This window comes from Rhinolophus sinicus, chromosome 3 (assembly GCF_057876585.1).
Source record: "Rhinolophus sinicus isolate RSI-liver-muscle chromosome 3, RSI-T2T, whole genome shotgun sequence".
In the NCBI taxonomy this organism is placed as follows: Eukaryota; Metazoa; Chordata; class Mammalia; order Chiroptera; family Rhinolophidae; genus Rhinolophus; species Rhinolophus sinicus.
The window spans coordinates 53,544,673-53,552,332 of NC_142503.1; the positions used below are offsets into that span (position 1 = coordinate 53,544,673).

General features: G+C 35.8%; 1 long non-coding RNA gene across 2 annotated transcripts; it reads right to left on the reverse strand.

The window, feature by feature from the left end:
- Nucleotides 1-938: 938 nt before the first annotated feature.
- Nucleotides 939-4,723, reverse strand: LOC141570417 (uncharacterized). Of its 2 annotated transcripts, XR_012494422.2 has the most exons (4): nucleotides 4,446-4,723; nucleotides 3,585-3,666; nucleotides 3,414-3,465; nucleotides 939-3,116 (listed from the first exon to the last, which is right to left on the reverse strand). It is a non-coding gene; the product is annotated as an uncharacterized LOC141570417 (long non-coding RNA). The 2 variants fall into 2 exon arrangements; XR_012494423.2 differs by lacking the exon at nucleotides 3,585-3,666.
- Between the last annotated feature and the right edge of the window lie 2,937 nt (nucleotides 4,724-7,660).

Here is a 7,660-nt window from a genome sequence, read left to right on the forward strand (position 1 = left end):
TCCCTTTCCCTTTGTGCTGGTTAACACCCTGCACAATGCAAGTATGGCTATAGATTTATTAGACAGATACAGTCCATGTTGATGGTAATGGAAAAGCAGCGCCGTCTAAATTCCAAGTCTGAGATCAAGCTCCAAAATCCAGTCGTGTTGACTTTCTTTTGTGGTTTTGCTACTTTGACTTGATTTTAGGAAAGGACTTGACCAAAGAGCCATTGTTTCTCAAGATCGGTGGTTCTTAAACATAATGTGGATGATTTTTTAAAAATCCTAGGTTTCAGAGACTTAGGTTCTCAGAATCACAAAGCATTTCACTTTCATCTAGAGTTGTCCTTTCAGCCTGCACAAATGTCCTCCAGTGTTTCAAATAGAAAATCCTGGCTAGAGGTAAAAACAGCAAGCAAATATAGTCATTACACTCTGCTACCGACTAGTTTGCCTCCAGTTCTCCTGTCCTATGAGCACCTCTGCCTTTCTCCGACTTCTTGTGATTAACAACACACACACACACACACACACACACACACACACACTCCTCCCTGGAAACACAGTCATGTCATTTTCTTTTCTCTCAGGCTATTCAGTGATAAGAACCATATTTAAAAGCCAAATCGAACAAAGTTAACCTCCCTTATGGCTAACACACAAGATGCTATTTAGAAAAACGTTGATCCAGTCACCACTGGCTCTGTTAAATAAGAGATCCCTAATGTGGCCTGTGATCAAACTCACTTCCTCGTTAAGAGCATGAGCATAAGGAAAGACAGAGCCTCCTTTGTTTAAAAGAGGCTGTGTGAACTCTGCCACGAGTCCCCAGACACCCCTAAGTCCTCTGTTCTGAACATGTAATTAATTCGTAAGAAACCAGGTACCACAGCAGCCATGGTTTGACAGTGGATTTATTCAGAACCAGCCAGATGTGAAAGGCTTTCAAAGGGACCAAAAGGCGCGACTATGGCCCAGGGAAGCAGGAGACAGTAACCTCTGGTTTGCAGCCTTATCGTCACCCGGCAATGCCATTTCTAATGCATTTCAATTCACTCTTAACAGTCACAGATGTGTTTGCAAAACCAAAGGTTATTGATTAACCCAGAGTAGGTAGGAGGTCCCTATTTGAGTTCTTCTATTTTTCAACCTAAAAACCACCCAGTAGGAAATCCTCACTTCAAGTGCTTATTACTATTTTTAAGCTCTTTTTCAAAAATGGATAAAGAGTTATTGTAGGGATTAAAGGGAAACACATTTTCTTTTAAAAATTGTAGGTTATTTGCAGAGAATTTGCTGTATGGAGAAGAGTGATAAAAAATTTCCTCTGGAAAGACTCCATGAGAGTGTCACTAGATTCAGTTCTATACAACCTCTATCAGCAATTTGAGAGATATAGATGTCTTTGTTACATTTTGAAATGACACAAAGCTGGGAGAAATACTTAATGCAATAAGGTAATTCAAGATGGAGAATTATCTTGACATCAGAATCCATAATATAGAATTCATCAGCAATAAGTATGTCAACTTACATTCAGAATTTAAAACTCAATTATACAATAACAGGATAGAGGAGCTAGGTTTCTTTGAATTCATGAGAAAACAAATCTGAGGATTTTAATTTATCATAAATATTTATCATAAATTCACTAAGCATTGGCAATGTTGTTTGGTTATTTTAAAACCTAACATAATTTTGGAGTACATTAATAAAAGATCATTTGTATATTAGTAATTTTGTATTCTTCCCTAGCTAGAGCATATCTACAATATTATATTGAATTTTGAATGTTGCATTGTCCAAACTTGTCCACAGAAAATGGCAAGGAATTTGGAAACTTTATCAGACAGTGTTAATCAAACTGAGTAAACATCTTCTAATACAGCCTCCCAACCAGTGTGAGACTATACTGTGCAGTATCCGTGCCTGATGGTCATTTAGCTTTAGGTAGAATACATTGTTGGGCAATTCCCATGTTTAAAGTCTTTTTTAACTCTGCCTTTTATTATTGCACTGTTTAATGGCAGATTATTAGTAACCTATTTCTCTTGACAACCCATTATAGGTTTGAAAGCCTATTATGACTTCTTTGGAGTATTTAAACAAATTACTTCTGTCCCTCACATAAATCAACTATGAGAAACATTTGTCCATGCAATAATGAACAAAGATGTCTATCAACTATTTAAAATACCAGGGTAGGTACAGGTTATAATTCTCAGAGGTTATTTTACTTTTTGATAATCACATTTTTATAAAAGTTCTTCACCAATTGTTATGCTTTGTCATTTGAGAGCCTGGGCTGATCTTTCAACACAGTTAGCAAATGTATCTGATCAAGCAACTTCGACTTACTACAGAATTCTCCTCCGAGTTCATCTCTCTAGTCAATCTCCTGATCAAGTGAGCTAAAGCTGGTAGTTTGGGAATTATTTGATTTTTATCTTTAGGAATATCTAAAATATAAATCATGCCCTAACTAATAAGGGTAATAGGTGTACTGTTTGAGCTGGCCCTAACTACTCTTTCCTCCACTAAATATCTACCACAAAAGGGTGAAGAAAAACTATTGAAAATAATGGGTTTCATGTTACACCATGTTTTTAATTATTTAAGGTCTATTGAGAAAAGAAAGAGAGAGAAAGAAAAAGAGATATTCAGACAGACTGAGATCAGGTCACATAAAAAGAATGGACAAGAGATAAGAGCTAAGAATGCAGAATTTAAAGCAGCACTAATACCCCTAAGTATCAATACCAAGCGTATTTACCAAAGCTCACAATTCAGCCCTAATCTGTTAAATTTTACATCTACCTCTGACAAGACAATGACCTAGAAGGCAGTGAGGAGTCCTTGAACATATCTCCTGAAAGGTAATTGTTATCCAATGTTGCTCCACATTCTTCACAAACATCTGGTTGTTCAGAGTAGGGTTCTCTTCAGTCTGTGTCTAGCAATAGCAGAAAATATTTCCTTGGCTTCCGAATTCGAGGACACTCATATGTAGAAATTCTATTTCCTTTAATTTTTGCTAAATCTTAGTGGCAGGAAGCAAATTTCAGGGTCCCTGGAGGTCCGTCTGAAGACAGATGATGTCCCCGTGTGAGATGTCACCATGCGTGAAAAGGGCTCTGGACGATAAAGACAAAAGAAAGGAAAAGAGAAAACGACCCACATGGAGACCTCATACCACTTGGGTGGGAGCGCTGACAGGCAGTAGTTAAAAGGGAGGTTGTGCTTATTGCCCTGTTAACAGGTTTCTCTGTAAATCCATCATTTGAGGGGAGTCCCCGAGCAAGGTGTGGGAACTGAGAAAGGGGAAAACAGGGAATACACACCAACAATAAAAAGTAGGCTTTTGAATGGAAACATATCTACAGCATCCAAAATTCAAAAATGAGAGATGTAAAATTCATGGGAATACTTACTAGTGAGGCAACTGGGCCATAGTTCAGGTTCCTTACAATGATCTTTTCCCATCTTCAAAGGGAAGAATAAGGAGAAAAATTCATAGAATTAAAAAAAAAATCCATAAATATATAATATCATATGAAGTATATTTCAATGCATTGTACAGAATTAATATCCTTGCTACTTACAATGCTGCAGTTAATTAGCCTAGCCTATGTGAAAAAAATGAAAAATGAGAGAACAATGAAGTGAAGCAGATGCCAAAGGATCCTGGAATGAGAACAAAGACAAAGAAATGAGGCAATTAACAGCCACAGAGCAGTAATCCACAGGCATATTTCCAGAAAAGGTTTACAGATAATAGTTCAGAAATATTTATTCAGCATTTATTTTGTATAAGACTTTCCTAAGTACTTTAAAAAAAAACTATCTAAAAATATATACAAATAGATAAGAAGCTAAAGAACAAAATAAAGCCATTTGTCTCCACTAATGAATGTGCATATGAATAAAAAATAAAAAAAATTGTGGGTGAATTTGGTATAGGCAAAGAGGAATCTGGAAATGACATAACCTTTTAAGGTTTTCAATTGCATTAGAGAGAATGTGATAGTAGAAATCATTCAGAAATTAAAGAGACTCTTCCCTTTTACTTTCTTTTCAATCTCAGTCTCAAGAACAGGGGGCCTTTGTTACATACCTTTGTACACTCAGCAGATATATGGGGAACATCCTGTGTGACTTCAGAAATAAACAACCTCCTAGGGTCACCAGCCACTCCTCTACAAAATGTCACTAAGAATTCTGAGTCATCTTTAAACTTGGTCTTTGAGATCAATTGGTTATTAAAATGGTTATAAGTGAGTTTACGCTTTATATACGTATTAAATAATGATTATTAAACAACCTTAACTTCAGGTTCTTTTCCCCCATTTACATCTCACAACTTTAAAGAAAAGCAACAGAAAAGCTCTCCCCATATTGGAAGTACTACAGTGACTAGAGGAAATGAGTAATCAAGATAATTTATGATCTTTCCCATAACTTACAATGAACGAACATAGTAATCCTTTGTTATTCAGTTCACTCAGTGACCAAACTCCAGGACCTTGATGGAACATAATTAAAATAGGATTTCTGTAGATTCAAGTCTTTGCTTCATATCCCCAAATGGTTTTACTTCATTTTAATATACTCATTTAATAATATTTACTGTTTTTTACTTTCCTGCTATAAGATCACATCAAGCTAGTCTCAGTAAGAAATTACTTTTTAAATGAATAAAATACAGTTCCTGGTTTCTAGGAGCTTATAATCTATAGGAGAAAACGAGAAGCCTCAAAGAGTTGAAATGCTCAGTGAAGTATGCTAAAAGTCACCAGAGAGATTCAAAGTATTGGAAGAGAGAGAGAATTTGCATTCAAACCAGGGTGTTTTTTTTTTGTTTTGTGTGTTTTTTTTTTCAGTTTTGTTTTTTTGAGATTTGAAGCTTCTGGATCAATGTGGAAAAACTAATTAGGTGTGATTTTTAAAACTCTGGTTATTTTTTAGAATCTTTTAATAGGAAAGACAAAAGGATGTTTGTTCTTCACTTCATTTCTGGGGAGGGGGAGGGGAGATGGTGAACAATTTAAGAAATCTAAGAGGTGGGTAGAGTCTTACATTTTTCAAAATAGTTTAATATTCTCTATGTGTTTGTCAAATTTCACTTTCCAAATGCATTTCTAGGTATAGCACATATTACTTTAAATATTACCCGACCTTGAAATGCGAGTTAGCTTGATTGGGTGTTGAGGGTTGTCCTCAGGCCCAGAGCAAGAATAGCCTTTCACATCCTGTCTTCTTATTTACAAGAAGATACATGCTTTGTTATGCTTTATGCCACCATAAAGCATTTATCTTAATACCTTGGAAAACTGGGCAAGGCTGGCCTTGTCTGCTATATTATTTATCACATAGATGAAACCCATTGACAATTCCAGACATCATGCATGGGAAAAGGAATTTCTAAAATAACGCATCAGGAAACTCAATTCTGTGTGGGAATACTAGCTGAGTCAAACTCTTGTTTGGAGAGAATATTTTGTTGGGTGGATCCAATTCAGTCCTTAAAAGAGTCATGTGACGCACTGCATGAAGAACACTTATTGGACATTGCTTAGTCCTGGCTATCCTAGCCTGTGACAAACCCTCCTGGAGACAATAGACCACATAACTATCTGCAAATGGGCACATGCATGTACCACACACAGTTCTATCTGACATAAGGTCAGCTCCCAATTGTTCATTCGAATGCTAAATGTATTTTCCTAGAGGTTAGGTGTTTACCAAATTATGTAAAGCCATGAAGGTTTAAAATATTTTTTTTTCCATTTCTAGAGAGTGGGCCCCAATTTTTGGTTTAGAAAATATAGTCACCAAATACATACAATGATGTTTCTGACCCACCATCAATATGGCACATAATTTTTGCAATTTCCTTGTAATAATCCATGCAATTTTATCTTCTGGGAATAATGAATTTGTGAGATGCCTGACTAGATCTTACAATATTTGTCTATCACACTGGATTGGAAGAAACTAAGTTATGTCCCCTACAAAGAATAATTGGGGTCAAAGAGAAGTATGTGCTTTCCTAAGATGATGCACTGAATAATTGGGAAATAGTGTGATGCATACAAATTCCATGCAGGACAGAGATTCTAAAAGAAATCAGTGCAAGCACAATACGATACCTCCAGTTTTCTATTTCTCAGGTGTTTGTTTATCATTTCTCTTCTACAAAAGCTTTTCCAAAATCTGATTCTTCAAAGGCACACAATTTGTGTTCCTATGTGCTGCTTCCCACATTTGGCACTTGCATTTAGAAAGATTTCTACACACGTGGGATTGATTTTTAAGTTGTAGATATGTAGAAAAAGAATTGTTAATTAGTCATGATGTTTAATAAACATAGAAACACCTAAACTTGATAATTCAGATCTTAAGTCTAATGCTACATTAGTCAGTTTAATAAATAATGAGTAATTCTTTCCTTACTTAAAGGGCAAAGTGGGGTGCAGGAACAGGAATTAATTTTTTTTAAATAGTCTATAACGAGTTGTGCATTTTACACACAGTATCTATTTTCACTTAATGACAAATGCTATTCTTAGCCCTACTTTACTAATGAGAAAGAAATGGAGATTCAGAGACATTAATAACAAGCCTGAAGTCTCAGTACTCAGCAGAGCTGGAGCCTGAATTTTGGGTGGCTGCAAAATTCAGGCTCTTTTCCAAATATGTAGCTGCCTCTTTATTATCCCAGTTCAGTTAATATTGCCCAAACGAAGAATGGTAAACTAAAAACATAAAACCAAAAAAAGATGGTGAGTAAAAATGTCTCTTATGATCCAAGTTTACTTTGTTCCTTCCTGGCAGCTCAAATAACCATAGAATCCCTGGTGATCCTAAGCATTTGAAGATGAATGCATAAGGTATGGAAAGCACTTGCACTGAAGAGCTAACTGATTAACTAAACATTCCAATATGTAGTACACAGCAGCCTCGGCTGCAGTGTGTGCTGGGGAAATTAAAATATAAAAGAAAGGCAGTACCACAGCTCTTGTTATTAGAGCGGAAACATAAAAAAGGAGGTTAAGCGATAACACATATGAACATTCATTTGCGATTTCTTCTGTTCTAATTTAATGTAGGGCCTTGGGTTATATGATGAACCAGCAGTGTGGCCACTTCAAGGCATCATTACTTCCTCTCTTTCCATACATAAGAGTAAAAGAATAACTCTGCCAAATTGTGCATTCCTGTTAGTCTCTACAATTAGGCTTTGGTGCTAACCAGCCTATTTTTCAGCCTTCTAAATGACCTTTTAACACTTTCCTTCAAAACCTGGTGCTTGTGCTACGCTAAATCTTCCACATTTCTTTAGGAACTGATTTCGTTTTACTTATTTTACATTGCCTTCCCTTATTAATGGCAGTACTAAATTTTCCAGTACTTAAAGGCAGTACTTAAATACAACATGTAAATCAGGTACATGGGATTGAAGTGAACTTCCAAAATGGTTGTTTATGCAAATAAATCCAAAAAGTACAAATAATAAATGATCTCTCAGAGCTGTGGAACTAAATAACATTCAACTGATCTCTAACCATCATTCGTAGCAAAAAGAAAAATGTATTTCCAGTTCTGTATTCATTTATTTATTCATGAAATATTAATGAATGCTCACTAAGGGCCAGATAGCATGGATAAAATGATAAGC